Raw genomic sequence first — 17,781 nt, forward strand, 5'->3', positions numbered from 1 at the left:
TATCTGCGGAGACCAAAATATATAGTGCTACACATCGCGTACAATGTTTGAATTGCGTATAGGTCCATATATATACTAGCTATAGGTATATATACCTATATATATATATATAGGATTCATATACACAAAAAGATGCACCTAACTGTATATTATCAATACATACGGGGTTCAGGTATAAAAAAAACCCCCACATGCGGCACACTCGAAGATTTTTTTTCCCGTTCGATGCCTGTGCGTTCTATATATTATATTATTTCGAATAGTTTTCAAAATAAACGCAAAGTGTCACCGTATTTTTAGATTTATATACGCGCACCGCGGTCCACAGCTACAACTGCGACGGTGACGGCGACGACGACGACGCATGGGCGAAAAAAAATTTATGCGACTCTCAGGACTCGTATAGCGTCAACGTAAAATAGTCATCCGCTTCGTTATTATTCGAAAAGTCAACTCGTAAATCAATTACCATTAATTCATTATATAAAATATATAAGTTATTAAGTATATATATACATTATTTTTTTATATACTTAAGTATATATATAAATTGTATAGTTTTTAATTTTCCGAAATGCCTGTCTCACAGTCGTCGCATTTATATACATATTATATACTCACACTGCTATATAGGACGGTGATATACCATATTATTATTAATATATTATAAATTCGCCTACGCGGGAGTACAAGAATATCCGAATAAAAAACGCCCATTTATTTATTTTTAACGAAATAACACTCATTTTTAACCGGATTCCGAAAATGATTTCCAACGTACCGGAAACATGACGCATACGCTGCGGAGAGGTCTCGGCGGCGATGGACGTGGCGGGAGGAGTGAGCTAGGGAAGGTCCCGCGGGAATCGGCGTTTGAACTGCCAATTGATTGGGTCCGACGTCCGGCAGGGGGTTAGAAAAACACGGTCGAACGAATGGAGTGTGTATCGTATAATGTATATATATAAACACAAGTCCACGAGGAGAAACGAGAGAGAAATTTTCAGGGACGATCCATATCCATGCACGAGTGTTATTTAGGGATAATCCCGGTGGATTATGTGTATTATATATATATGAAACGAAACGATGAAAATAACGCCGGGTAAAAGAAACTCATATTTTTTTTCCTCCACAGTCGATAACAATATTGCTGCCGAGCTTGTAGTTATGTATACGCTTGCGGTGCGGCGTCGGATGTTTTAGCAAAAATATAAAATAATACCTGCCGTTTCGTGCGTGCTGCAATAGACGGTTCTTTTTTTTTATTCCTTGCGAAATGGGCATAACTTTACACGGCGAAAGGGTAAAAATAATGAAATTAATTACTCCCTCCAGCTGTGGCAGAAAAAAACCCACTACCGGAGGAAAACCTATTCAATTTTCTCGAACGTTCGAAGAATGTACACGCGCGCATTTGTATACATATACGTTGCCGTAGGGTTTTGAAATCCTTCGATGTGACGCAGAGGGTTGAGGGGAGGCTCTGCGGAGGGGTTAACGGGTCGACGGTTTTGTCGGGCCGACGGCGCAAACGGTATCCAGCGAGGTGATGTGAGCGGGTATGGGAGGTGGCGCGTACGGAAATCTGACACAAAGATAATACGGGCGCGAATGATAAACGGTCCGCGCAATAGAATGTCAACCTAATGGATGATCGATGATCCGGTCTCAGGGTTTCGGGTTCCTCGAGCCCGGTGGCGGGGAGACGGTGATGCGGTGCAGGAAAAGTCCTGCGGGGTAGACGAGGGTGCGGATGACGGTGAGGTGGTAGCGGTGGTGGAAGACCGTCGAAGAGTGTGAGAGAGTAGAGCGGATGTGACGGACGGAGGGGAGCGATGTCTCTCCCTTATAATATATATATATATATAGTTGATATCGTACCTCCACTCCACCGTCGGCTTTCTCCGCGGTCACCGAGCGCGTGTTCGCGCAAGTGGAAAACGAACACAACGAAGATGAAAACTCAAACATGGCCGACCACCGCTTTGGTACGGACCAGATGAAAATCCAATTAAGCCCCGAGGGCTGCCCCGCGAAGCGACGCAATTTCCCCCTGCACAGAACATTTTTTTTTCGATAAAAAAAGATTTTCTCTTTCTCCTATACACAATACGCGATATGGATACCGGAAGCAAGGCAGCTGACGATTTTCGAAACGCTTTATAAAAAAATACTGATTAAATTATTATTAACAAAATAGGTTCAAATGTATAGTTAATAATATCATAAAATATAAATTTTAAGAAGAATTCGTTCGATGATATTTCAATTTTGAAGTCATAACGATCGCACGCCGAGTTAAGAAATTAAAAATTAAATTAAATCATATCATATTATTGTCGCGTCGACCAACGCCGTCGTTCGGCACGATTGTACCTACAATTTATATACAGCTAAACTCGGGATCGATGCGGTTGGATCGCGCTAATTGGATTGACATATGAGTAGACATGATATATTATTATTTATACGTCAAACGGTGAAGCGCTCAAATCGAGAGAGGGGATAATATATAGGTACACTCAAAAAATATATATATATGTTATTGCAGTTAAAATAATTGTAACGCACCTCGGGGCTGCCGATCAAAATACAAACGTCGCGGAGCTTAACCGCGGCCGTGGTTCGACAAGACTACAACTATCGGTTGCGTGGAAAACGAGGGCGATGGCGGTGCGAGGGTGGAAGGATTTTCTCAAAGCCATTACCATGTATATGTGTATACTGTATATATATATGCGTGTATATATATATATATATTATATACATCGATTTTGCGGTCTCGTCGCACGACACCGCATATTCGTTGTGAGTATTATTTATCCTACAATATGGTAAATTATGTATCGGCCACAGTATATATAGGTCCGTAATAATGATACTGTTATGATTAATATTCCATCGTTTAAAATACTATATATACCAACGACTTTCGAAGAAACTCGAGCGCACTTTGCACACATAATATTATATGCCTAATATAATAACCGATATGTGCAGTACAGCAGTAAAATATTATGTAAAATAATGATATAATATAATATATATTATTATAACATAATATCATACTCTGCAGTCTTCAATCGTATTATAATATTATAATATGATATAACAAAGAAGCAACGCAATAAACCGCGGCATTATTCGTTCGCCGTGAACCTTTCGATCACACGTGAAATTTTTCTATTCAATTATAATAAAGGTACTATAACGATATCATAGTATATAGATAATTTACATATCATCGTACTCACACATTTCTACGTATATATAGGCATATGCACTGGTAAATGTAATACTTAGTAGTTAGTACTATATATTATAAATTATATGGATTTTTTTTTCGCGTCAGTCTACGTGCTTTAAATTGATCTTTAATTTTATAAATTATCTACATCGTAAATAATATAACTATTATGATTTTTTCATTTTTTTATTATTTATATCAATATGTTACAGAATATCATATTATATAAAGAGTTAATATAATACGATTAAATTTTAGTGTATAAACAAAATATATTATACATACAAAGAGTATCATTTTGGGTGGTTATTATACCTATATATTAATATATATTATTAAGTGTGTGTATTGCGTACGATGTACAATATAATCTTTTTTTAGTCCGAAATGTTAATGTACACATTATGCCTACATTGTACACTTTTCAACCTTGACGTCATAAATAATAAATAATCCACACAGCTAATTACATGGGTTGTATTATTTTAATTTTTACAATGGATATAAGTACCGAAAAAGTTTATTTTAAGTTTTACGCTAATTAAATATCTCATCAAAACGTTCAGGAAGTTTGTGTATATGAAATTAAATAATCATAGTTAATGATTTACTGTTTTTTTATGATTTAATTAGATGTATACTCGTAAATAATACCTACATCTAAACACAAGTATTTTTAAATATATTTTAATTGTTCACAATTTTATTGTATTAAAATATTTTAATTCGCTCGTAAAAATTAAAAACGCATATTGTTTTGGTTAACAATTAACATTAATAATAATTGAGGGCATAATATATATTATTATGTAGGTATAAATACTATACTGTATATTATAATATATACCATCTGAACCTGAGACGAAAAATAATAATTTCTTATACCTACCTATGTATAACAATTGTGCGTATTTTTAATTACGCGCAAATATTCAATTGAGATGTAATTATTAATTTCTCATGTCTCAAAATATGGTTTATATTATAATTACTAAACATGTGTATAATTTAATATGAATAATTTCGTATATTTTAACATTAAGTTACGTATATGGTTTCCGGTATATATTTTATTTACAACTAAATTAAAGTAAACATAAAATAGCTTAATATTAAAAAAATAAGTACCTACGAGTACTTACTAAAATAAATCTTTCAAATGTGACCAATTTTTAAATAAATATCTTTTTTGTTATTGTTTTCATATACACTTGAGAATGAAATTACAACTAATCAACCACCTAATTGGAACATTTTCAAACCGTTTCTTTAACTTAATACATAATAAGAATGATAAAATTAATTTAAGCAAAATCACATGAATAAAAAAAAATGTTGCTTTATAATAAAAATCACGGTTATAATAATATTTTACACTTGGTGGAATGTTGATAACCTAACCTATATATTATTATGATGACAGCTAAAATCAGAACTAAAATACATTTATCATTATCTTAAAAAAAAAAATGATGAAAATGGGTTATTGTATGATTGATAAAAATAAAGAAAAATATTTACCTTCTTTAATGTAAGTTCAAATTTCAATTTTTTATAATGTTAAATTAGTACAAAAAAAGAAGTATTGAATACCATAATGGTTCTATGAAAATATGAGTAGGTAGGTATTAGACATGGATATTGACTATCCAATTTAATGGATAGTATAATATAATATATTATAAAATACTATTTAACATAATAATATGTTAAATATTACTTTAATCCAACTCTAAAATATATATTATAATATTTTTAATACATTATATTGATAATACTGGATTATTAACTCAATAATAATTTCCTTAATCGATACTATACTGTTTATTTGAAGGTACGAATATTAAATTGTATAGCTACAGTTATTTGATACGGATATTATAATATACAATACCAATGGAAAATGTCTACATAGACAACAAACTGAAGGGTACGATAATTTAATTATTGTCAATTTTCCTCGGACGTCTATTTTATCATTTAACGTGCACCATAGTAAAAATATGGATTGAATCAAAACATCTAAGCGTATTAACAATTATAATATTGACTATATACCAATAATTTCGATCCACACCAAAATTGCTATTACTGCGCTATACAGCTGCGTATTTTGATTCGGTGACTTTAGGAATAATCATAAAAATAATAATAACATCGATATCAGAAAACTGCACAAGACACAATAATAACACAGTCACACAGTCACAATATTATACTTTCCGTCAGATTATAATATGATACGTTCAATAAACGTTGTAAGCTACGCGTCTCATTAGTGCCATAAAAATAACGTCTTACAAGTCGTATATACATTTTACTGTCGACCGTTCGCTATAATAATATGGCAATAAATGACCAACCGCCTTTCTTTCTTTATTTTTTTCTTTCAGTCTTAGACTTAAACAACCGTTTCGCCATGATGGACAACACTACCCGTTTAGCATGGGAGCATTGGAATTTTTTTTCAGTTTCTCGATCGTAATCCCCGGGAATTGACGGACAAACTGACGAGTATTTATTTGAATGCACACACACGCACGCATAATATAATATATGCAAATAAGAATTCGTTTATCTTTCCTTAACATTTATTTGAAATATACAATCTTCAAAACTATTATGAACAATCATTATATAAGTATACCTAATATAATAAATTAGTGTAAAACTATATCGATTTATAATATTAATAATATACTATTATACTATTTATACTACTTTAGTGAATTCTCGTATTGTATTATTTTTTTTAAATACAGTGCGCATTCGGCATGAGACTGTAAAATAGTATGTTGTGATTACGGTTTACAATTATTGCGCCACCGTGTCAAGTTTCACTCGAAGCACACGAATCAACACTATCGACGAAATAAAAATGTATATTATATTATACGGCGTATATAATAAATAGGAACGTACACACAACGTATATAAAACGATATCAGGCGTGAATCGTATAGGTATATAGTCGGTGTGCGTAGGTAGGTTAGGTCTCAGGTATACATAAAAACATAATATTATAATAATAATATACGCGCGAGAAAGTCTATTCGAAAAATATACTTCTGAAATATCATATACCGCGGCGCAGGCAAATATACTTTATGCACACGACGTAAATAAATTCCGACGATTATATTATTATGAATACTGTTTAACGGTTTTCGCAGCGATATATTATTATTATCATAATATCGTAAAACGCCACACGCGTATCCTAGTGTGGGAACGAGTTGATTTCCATCGATTAATAACAATAAAATATGATATTATACTCGATTCGCCATATCATATAAACCTCGCAACTAGATACCTATATATTATTATTATCGACTGCGGTAAAACTAGTTTCGTTTGTATTTCATCGTGATCTATATAGGTATTGGGACCCGTGTACTATAAGTGTAGGTATATATATCATATAAATTACTAAATTATAGTAACGCCTGTATTATTGTATAATATTTAGTTTTCAGTAGTGGCGTACACAGATATTTTCAATGAGAGGGGTATGTATAAGAAAATTATAATATGTATCATGTAATGTATTGAATATTATGTATATATATATATATATATATAAATGTCTTTTAAATTGTATTAAATTGTATAGGATAATATGGTAAAAAACTAAAAAACGCCACTGGTTTTCGGTTGACTCGAGCAAATCGCAGTATATCTAAATGAATATAATTTTATCGCAGAACTCTAGCTCTTGCGCTTCTGGCCGTATACCCACCCGGAAAGATATGTACGAAGACGTCACCTGGTTTACACAGACGTGATCGGATTGGGGAATAAGCACCGCCGAAACGACGACGGATTCGCTGGCCGCGCGTGCAGAGAAACGAAAGACGCGCGCGCGGGAACGAGGAAAAAAAACGTCGTAACGGCCATCCGCGAAGGCGATCGGAAACGAGTTTTGCTTTCGCGTGGATACGACGTGGCAAATAATATCGGTCCGAAAAAAAACGTATGCATATAATATTAAAATGATAAATTTTTCTCACGACAAAATGTTATATTATTATTCGAATTTTTTTTTTATTATTATTATTTTACCTGTTGTGCTCGTGACGACGAGCAGCTCGTCCTATACACCATCGCTTATAACGGCGTATGACATAAACGCGGTGCAGGCGGCCATCCGCGGCCTTCCGACGACCGCCTGCGCCTCCGCCTCGGTTGACATATTATCATAATATAATAATATATGATAATAATTATTGTAATCGTGTGCGTTAGTAGCAGCAGTATCGTTTGCGAAAAATAATTATTATTATATTCAGCCTGCATCGGACTCGTCGTCTTGGCGTCGTCGGTCGCTTACGCGTACAGGCAGGTAGGTGCTGGCCAACAGCTACACTGCTGCATCGGAGCCAGAGCGTGCACCTCGCCGTTGCGAAACGGGCCCGAAAATCGTGACCGGCGCGCGTCCGTTCTGCGGCGACGATCAAAATACTAATTCTTCGATACTCGCGATTTTTATACGGCCGCACGTTATTGTTGTTATACACATGGGTATACTATATTATATATATGTTTACAATATGGTGTGTATACACTAAAAAAAAAAATCAAATAATAATAATAAAAAAAAATCACAGCGCCCGGTCAGTTTGCTATCGCTGCTTCTATTATATATACCTAATATAAGCAGCGCAGGTGACCACCCAGAGCGGACGCCCGACGGCGAATTTTTATTTGTTGTTAATACGCGCCCGAATTTTTTTTTTCGATCTACCCATTTTTTTTTTTTAACTCTGTCGTAAAAAAAAATGAAAAAAGTCGATTGTTGTCGATTTATTATTTAGAAATCTTATTATCGCGATACCTGCTATTATAATATAGGTACACGGGGCAAAATGTGTAACTATATGCTTATTATCGTCCCACATATTTTATTATATTAGCTAGTACCTATATAGCTACCGGTGTTTTTGGTCAAGTGCGAGTTATACTTATTGCTATGTACGATTACCACCTATATATCATAATATTTATATTATATACCTACGCGCTACAACAGAAATTCAGATTGGCTTACCTAACATAGTAACATACAGGATGATTCATTTGATGCACACTCATATCTGTTCAAACTATTACATATACGCATTTATTTTTTTTTTGTTTAATAATTTCGTTAGGTATTAAAATTATAATAATACGATAAATAGTGCGAAGAAAAATTACGTTTTTTTATTACTCTAAATTGTGGGAAAAAAGTGTTTTCAAAATTGTTAATAATTTTTGAAACATTGGTGCATCGGTTGTATGTTAAATGAATCACCTTTTAATTATATTATATTTTATTGTAGTATTAATGCAGAATGTAACAAATGGTCAACATATATAGAAATAGAAGAGTATCAACTCTGAGTGTATAAAAATTCATAATAATATTATAATGTACACATACGACTCTGCAGGGGTGAGTAAAATAACCATAAAATGCGAAGAATCGAAATATTAGTTATTATATTAGGTACCTACCCGACAAACAGAGAAACAGATAATTAATACTTTTCACTCGACAAAAATGTGGTACACCACGAATATAATCAGTTTAGTGACACTGAGTTCACCCCCGAGTGGTGAAAAAGAATGATATGATTTCGTTCATATAATATAATGATGAAGATTATCAGTATGGTAATTTTGAATTGACATAATATGTATAACGTATTGAGACGCGATGGCTTTATAGAAAATATGTGTAGAAATGCAATTGTAATCAATTAAGTATAATTGATTATCGCTTTTAGACAACGAATACAAACATATATTTTTATTGGAAATAATTAATATATATTTATGTATATTTTGTTTGTCTTAAAATCAAACTAATTTGTTCAACTTGTAAGTGAGCATATCAAGTTACATTATATATATATATATATATATATATATACGTATATTCGTTAATATAATTTATTATGTTTGAATTTTTTTTAAATATTTATATAACCGTGTTTTTATTTGTAGCATTAATAACGATATTAAGACATTTTTAAACGTGTACCTTTAATGTATACTTTTTTATAAAATAAAAAAAAACACTATTGAAATAATATTATATTTTGCTGTCGTCAAAGTTATAAACCATGTACTACATTATTTATTGAATACATTAACAGCAACTGAGAGCTATAGCTACATTATAGGTGTAACCCTAGGTGTTACGTGTAAGACGCACGCGAGATTTCAATTTTGTAGAATCCTGCACGTAAACGCGACGCACGGGTATGCATATTGGTACTACGGTCTGCGATGAGGTTTCTGGTTAAAAAATATATTGTGTGTAATTATTTGGTATAAAATCGACTAATTAATAATTATTAGTACTCTCGTATGTGTTTAAATGTATTTAATATTATTATGCATCTACCTAATATATATAGGTATTATATAGGTAATATAGTAAAGGTATGCGATAGTTCACATTACCTATACGTGTCGGATCCTTATCGAAAACTTATTTAATTATATAAACGGAACCGGTTGAAAATTCAGACAACGAATAGTAAAAAAAAAAAAAAATCTTCTTTCGAAAAAGAAACCGTTTGTTTTGCACGTACAATCGATAAGAACTTGACATTTTGACCCAAAACGTCTTACAAGTGGATTAGTGGAAAAAAAAAATAGAAATTTAAAATAAAAACGTGAAAAGCGACCGTAAATCATAATAATATTACGAATATTATTATTTACACGCGGGTCAAAACTATTAAAAATACCGGTACCGAGTTTAATCCCGAAAACGCTGTCGGGAATAAAAAAAAAAAAATTACGAAGTTGAGCCGTAAACACGCGGGCGCCATCTACCGTAACCGCGGTCGAACGCGATCGGACGGATCGGCGGCGGCGCGACATCTAACGGTGTCTCTGACGACACGGGCGGTTTCCGGGCCGGTGTTAGTCGTAGTAATAATGTAAATTACACCCATTAAACTGCCGTTTTCGCTTCTTAATGGCCCGTTTTTATTACCCGGTCCGGACAACAACTTGTATACGTGCGCGCGCGCGGGTGTGTGTTAATTCTCTCTCGCTCATTCACCAGTATATTATAGTCGTATTAAGTATATTAATAATAATAAAGTGTAGGTAGTAGTAGTAGTAGTAGTATGGTAGTAATGGTGGAGGTGGTGGTGGTGCCGTTAATGTCCATAACCTGGCACAATGGTTTTCTCCTTAGGCCGGGTCCACCCGTGTCGACGCGGACCGCTTTGCACAAACAGTCGTAAAAATAATAATAACAATAAATAAAATATAAAATACCGTTTTCGACCTTGTCCCGCGACCGCGTGCGAGTGTTGCGTATTATTATTATTATTATTATTGTTGTCGTCGTCGTCGTCGTAGTACCGAAGTTTTAGAGATCTGTACGAGAGCAGAGCACGTGGTCGATGTTACCTACCTTTTAATATATTATACCTCTCTACCTATATTATTGTCGTTTTACGTATGACAACCGACCGCGCGGGATGAATGAAAACGTGAGGACTGTGACCTTTACAATAATTTTATATTTTCGTCCTTATCGTACGATGTAATGTCGTGTACGATAAATTATTATGCGGTACCGACGTTCGCACCCATACACGTCCGAGGACGTTCGTTTTGAGAATAAAACAATATCATGATATTATTATTATAATATTATTATGTTTACATCTTCTCCGATCTAGTCACCGCTGTTTCTACAGTCGTCATGCGATGTTATTCTATGGCACCGATATTGTCGGAGTCACGCGCCGCGTTGTCGTGTTATTTGAGAACAACTATTTTGATATTATTTAAGGTTAGCCCGATGCTGGTTTAAATAATTGTAATTCGAATTCCACCGGAAATACAACCCGTTCGATACGAATTATTGCTGTATGGTTTAGACTTATATTTTAAGCTATACCAATATTATTAAATTTAAGCGGATAACATTTCAATGATAACAGCGTGAATAACTTACTCAAATATTACAACCGTAGTCGTGTTATTTTATACCTATAAAATATACCCAATAATATAATAATAACCACATGCCCGTTTCTGTCTCTATCTGTCGGACGCACTGCGAACCATTAAGGGCTCTTCGCTAAACTACCGCATAAAAAAAGCAATCCCGATTTTCGATTTGTATTAACCTTGTCACGGCTATACTATCTATATAGTACGTAGACGGTTACTTTATATCACGATAACGACTCCACACACGCTCTAGACAGTGTGACGAAGCTCCGAGTGCGGATACGTAAATCAAGCTATGGGACTCAGGCCGAAAAACGCGCGGAAATTCGAAGATAACAGCTCGCCGACACCGTCGTCGTAGATCGAAATCGCTGGAATACTTTTCTCGTCAGACACTTCATTTCCGGTAGGTACCCAACAACAACGACTACGGCGGCGGCAGCGGTTAGGCCACGAGCCACACCTACGCATTTCCGGTATTTTCCATATTATAATATCTCTACGCCACGATTGTTCAGCCGGTTTAATAATTATTATCGTCGGCCACGGTCGGCCGGCCAGATTAGAGTAGCCAAATTACAGGTTAGTGGTGTGTGTCTGCTGCAGCGGCCAGCGAGTGTGTTCATATGAGCGCGCGACGGCGATAAGTGCAGGTGCGGCAGCGAGCAGGGGAGGGAGTCCGCTGCAGGAGGAAAGGTCGAGGGGCGAAAAAGGGGTGGCGCGGCGATGGGGTATTTGGCGGAGTGGGTCGTAGTCGTAAAGTCGTCGTCGTCGAGGCGTTTACCAGGCAGATGGTATCAGCCGCGGCGGCGGCAGAACGACATTTCGTCGGGTGTGGTTGAGCGCATACCACCCATGTTGAACCCGTGCCGGTTGTATTGCTGCTAGAGCACGGGACCCGGAGGATATAATGATAGTGGTGGTAATAATAATAATATTATTAATATATTGCGTTCTATGTGTGTGTTTATATGTATACCTATATAGACAAATCGTTACACCCATCCTATCGTCTTTTGTTTATCGTCGTCGTCGTAGTTTTGTTTCGTTTTCACTAGTCTCTTCCCCCACCACCTTTCTAGGTCCATTCCGTGGTCCAGATTATATAATATAATAATTAAAATTATCATAACATAATTATGATCATTATTATTATTATTATTATTATTATTATTATTACAAGTATACCATTCGTCAAACGGTGTACCACGCTTATAGTCCGGCGGCGACGACAAACTGCATGTGGACCCCCTGCGCGTCACGAACCGAGGGAAAAAAATGAACACATTATTATAATAAAGTGAGAGAATTTGCCGGTCGAATGGTAGGTACCTATATAAAATAGTATACGGTACACGCGTATAGCTATAATATCGTTTTTAGGTGGATCCACGCAGATGAACAAATCTTACTATGCGGACGTCGAAAATTCCGAAACGAGTGGAGAAAATAATTTACGATACGAGAAACGTACGTCAACGAAACCGAAAACATTTACATCTGCGCGTGTGTAGGAATACCTGGATGGCTGATAATTGTAATATTATACCCAGCTGATATGTTCAATGGGGACGTCAGTAGTTGTAGCTGTACACATAAAAAATAAAAATAATAATAATTGAAAACGAAAATAATCAATTTAAAAAATATTCAAAATTCATAATATGATATTATAATAATATTATGATCATTGAAAAATATACCGACGAATTTATTAATACGTATATAATACTGTAGGACATGTACATAAACAAAATTTCAATATTATATTTTATCTCACACACACACTATTACATGAGTCATATTCGTACAATGCAATAATTAATGAAACGCAGTGTCCTACATGATTTATCGTGTACTTGAATGGCCGTCGTGCATATTATTACCATTCATCATTAATTTAGCCTACGAGATTGGTATTTCTACGATAATAATAATAATTAGGATCGCGTATTTGTATTTAGGACAATGATTGAATTAATTTTTACATTAAATCGATATGCTAATGACTGCTGGAATAGACGTTAAACGATAAAGAATTACACGAAAAAGCCCAAAACGATTGGCATGACATTTATCATTATTCCGCCGCCCACCCACTCTCTCTTAGCAGGTCATAACTAAGTTATGAAATCAAAAGTTAATTTTTTATACAGCTATTGTGGTAATAGCGGGTAACTAATATAATATAAAGTTATTGCTGTTATAGATGATAATGTCCATTATAATAATAACATAACACGCGCGTTATGATAAATACGACATGATAAACGCTCAATCAATATTAAATCTTTTTTTCCAAAAAACAAAATTATGAAATGCATTTTTTACCGACGTCGTCGTTCCAACGTAGGTACAACCGTATAGGTGGCAGAATTTTACGCTCAGCCGCATTATAAGTCGCTAGATTTTCGTTCAGCCGAAGGGACGGCGAAATAATCTATTTGCGTATGAAAAAAAAAACACCAGCAGAGTCGACTGGATCCAGTGACGGACCTACGATTTTTTTGTATGGTGCGCCATATTAATGGTTGCTATATAATATGTCTATATGTTGATAATAAAGCTCCTTGGGTAACTACTTATCGTGAACAACTTCGGGGTAAAAACCTGATTAACCTATTTTTTGGTAATAGGTGGTAGTCTTCGCCTGTGGTCTACGGGGTTGATATACGTTTAGTTCTACGTGATGTCAATTACTGATAACCTAAGTATAATTTATATAAAAAAAAAAAATAAGTTTGATATGCGGAACGGTGGGTCCGCCACTGAGCAGACGTAACCTTTACGGTACCCGTACCGCGGTATAATAATATTATAATATCGCTGGGCATATATAGCAAAATATACTAGTAACGCGGTCGTGCCGCGACGGCCGTTGAACGCGCATTGTGCGCCCGATGAATCTTTATTAGTAATTTAGTAATAGCGCGCGGAACAAAATGGGAAAACGCGATTGCTCGTGGCACGGGGCGACGGACGGGTCGTAGGGCGGGCGATCGCAGGACGGTTGTGCCGGCGGGGGGAGGTGCCGTCGTGCCGCAAAGGCGATATTTACGACCGGCGGGCACGCGAATTTGATTCTAAACACGGATAAAAAAACGACCGGTGCCTGACGTGGGACGTCGGGGGCAAATTGTGTTTCGGGACACACGACGAGGGGGAACGCGGAAAACGAATGGGGAAAAAAAATTATATATATACATATACGTTATGTATATAAAGAAATAAAAATAATAATAATTACTGGGTCTGAAAGCCTCGCGTTGATTCTGTACGCACGCATGTCGTCAGCGCTGCACGTCATGTGCGCCTATAGTGTACCTATTTACCTATTCCTACCAACCCGAAACATTGGGAATAATAATAATAACAATACGTATACATTATATTTTGTGTGTGTGTGTGCGTGTAATAATAATATATACAGGTACCTCCCGACATAATAATATAATAATGTGTACTTGCGTACATACACGTCATACATTCAAAGTCTAAAGAAAATACGAGGAAAATACATTACATAATATTATTATTATGATGTAAAAACGAAACCGAAATCGCGTATTTACCTATGGAGTAGGTATGAAAATATGGAAGTAAAAACGAAAAGACGTTGCACGGCACGTAGTCTGTCGTAGTGTTATAGTCGCAAACACGATAATAACAATAATATTTTAATGATGTTTATTGATTTCCAACAACATTATTATACAGTATTTATAGTACAGGGAGGATAGTAAGTTAAACTATAGTGTTGGTCACTTCCAAATCGTGGCTGTGCGGAGGTAATATTGTTCTTCATCTGGTTAAGTGAACTATTGAGTCAGTAGCGTACCACTGTGGAGGGGGGAGGGTTGATATATAACCCCCCCAGATAATTTTGTCTGAGAGTTAATAATTGTTAGTTCAAAACATATTTTATAATGTTTTTACGACACAATTAGTATTAGTTCATCATATTAAGTTTATACTCATTAGAGATTGACTGGAATGTGCAGGTATATCAGCAGGTGCTTGAAGTTAGCCGAAGCATTTCTAGCACTAATTTGAATTTTAAAACAGCAATCATGCTAGAAATGATGGATGTCTTTATTTAATCAGCGAAAAGTATTTGTGTCCGAATATACAACATATATTCTAAAAATATTGTGTAAGTAGGTACACACACTTAGTGTATCGACAGCTATACTTGCACTAGAACATACATTTAATCCGCTTTAAGACTTACTAATGAAATAAACAATAGTACGCCAGTAGTTGATGCAATTCGCGAGTTTTAATAGTTATAACTCTATTTAATTGTTTACAAGAAATTAATTGTTATTTGTACATCTAGACGCCTAGACTTAATCGATTAGCTGCTAGCTAAAAAAACTGGTAAACGGAAAAAAACCCTCAATAATTAAGCAATGGAATTATGATAAAGCTAATATTATGTACAAATGAAGTAGTAAAGCTAATACAAGATGATTAATTAGATCTGATGATACATATATACGAAATAGTATCAATTACTGTTTATTGTATTATAAGACAGCACCGCGATAATACAATATAATTATTTTTCTAACATATAAAATGTACAATATTGCAGTACCTCCAATAAGCTGAGCTTGTATGGAGGTGATTTCTTGGAAACAAAAAGACAAAGGTAATTAAAATATTAGTATATAAGCATTAATAACAAATGAATAACAATTTAAGATAAAATTACACTAAACAGTATTGAGAGAATTAAATTTACTAGACAAAATTACATAAATTATAATATCAGAACAACAGAGCGTCCGATGGGATACATAACAGTAATAATATTATAACAACACGAAGAAAATAAATAAACAATAAATGACAGGTTGACAATTTTATAATACTGTCGATATTATAACGTATAATATTATATTATAACAGCACCGCCGCGACAATACAATATTATAATAATAATATATTATGTTGTCATATATTATTATTGCGCGCGTCGCCGCCGCAGCACGACGGACCTCGGCGAGAGGGAGGAGGGGCGAACGGCGATTGTCGTTTTTGGGAACGTCGGGCCCCGCCGCGAATTCACAAATACACATACACACATATATTTATATATATATATTATATATATATACATGCACAGATCAATATATTAACTGTCATAAGCGCGCGGGGGCCGCTTGTACGCGCTGGCGATTGTATAATATTATTATATTGTCGTTTCGCCGGAAAGGCGGTCCCTCCCCCGCTATATACGCAGTCCTTTCCTCCGCGCGTTTCGCGAGCCTCCACCGCCGCCGACCTTTCCGGCGGCGAGGGTCGCGCACGACAACCATGTTGTGCACGCGCTCGCGCGTGTGTGCGTGTGCCCACACCCGAGTGGGTAATGGGTGGGGGGGGGGGGGGCGACGCCGAAATTGTTTTCGCGCGAGGAGAAAGAGCTTATTGCGTTTTGAAAAACCGTTTTTATTTCGTTTTAAACGAATATAATTCGGCGCTATAAAATTACGATAAATATAAAACGTTTCCTTCCACGCGGCGGCAAGTCGTGCGGCGATTTAACGCGCGAACGCAATAACAATAATATTATCGCATGACATAATACTAAACCAAACGCGTATCATAATGGTCCGAGAATATTATACTATGGTCATCGGTAAACGTAAACATACCATAATATATCATACTGTTATTATAGTGATGACCCATGAGCTTGGGGTGACTTGAAATTTTGTTTCCTCACATTTAATATATTTTGTACACAGCCCTAAACGTTTTTTTTCACTGCTCTCCAAATAGTACGAATTCACGAAGGTCGTTAGATGGTATAGTTAAATATATCATTTAAAAATTGATCAAACTATAAATTTTCCAACCGTGCGGAACACCCACCCATTAATATATTTTTGTGAATCACGTCCATGAGTATATATATAATATTATTACCATTTTTTGGTGGCCCATCACCGAAATTTATATTTGGGCACAGCGAGAAACTCGGGAGCAAAAGCCCTGACAATCCACAGTACACGCTGAACGGATCGTCGCGCGTATACAATAATAATATTATAACTTATAAGTATATTATAGGTAATACCAGTATTGGGTTAAAACTTAAAATTGATATAATTTCATTAAACGAACCGCGGTGAACACATTCGGCGTGTACGCATATAGGTATAACTGAATTACAAGTGTAAACACAAATGTCTTTCTCCTCTCGGCCGCGGGACCCTCCTACATCGACGGGCAACGCGAAATGGGATTTTGGCGGCTTATCGAGGGTTTTCGGTTGAACACACCGAACTGTGTATTGCAATTTATCTTCCGCAAGAGTCGTGATGATAAATTGCGTCGCGAGCAGTTACAAGTAAAATACGGCGTTTTCATCAGCAAAAATACACACATCGCGCAACGACGCGACTTTAAAAAAAGATAATACTTTTTTATACGTATATTAAATATATATACGGGTTTAAATCGCGAATAAATACCGGTGACAATATATGTTTAACCCGTAGGTACCTACCTCCATATAGCCTGTAGCAACGCGAGATTCGATAAACTATTTT

At 35.4% G+C, this 17,781-nt stretch overlaps 1 protein-coding gene across 10 annotated transcripts in view; it reads right to left on the reverse strand.

Annotated features, from left to right (window-relative positions):
• Positions 1–17,781, reverse strand: part of LOC132938226 (homeotic protein antennapedia-like) — a 204,848-nt gene that overhangs the window by 75,906 nt on the left and 111,161 nt on the right. The gene's annotated exons all lie outside the window — the stretch shown is intronic.

This window comes from Metopolophium dirhodum, chromosome 2, assembly GCF_019925205.1.
Source record: "Metopolophium dirhodum isolate CAU chromosome 2, ASM1992520v1, whole genome shotgun sequence".
In the NCBI taxonomy this organism is placed as follows: Eukaryota; Metazoa; Arthropoda; class Insecta; order Hemiptera; family Aphididae; genus Metopolophium; species Metopolophium dirhodum.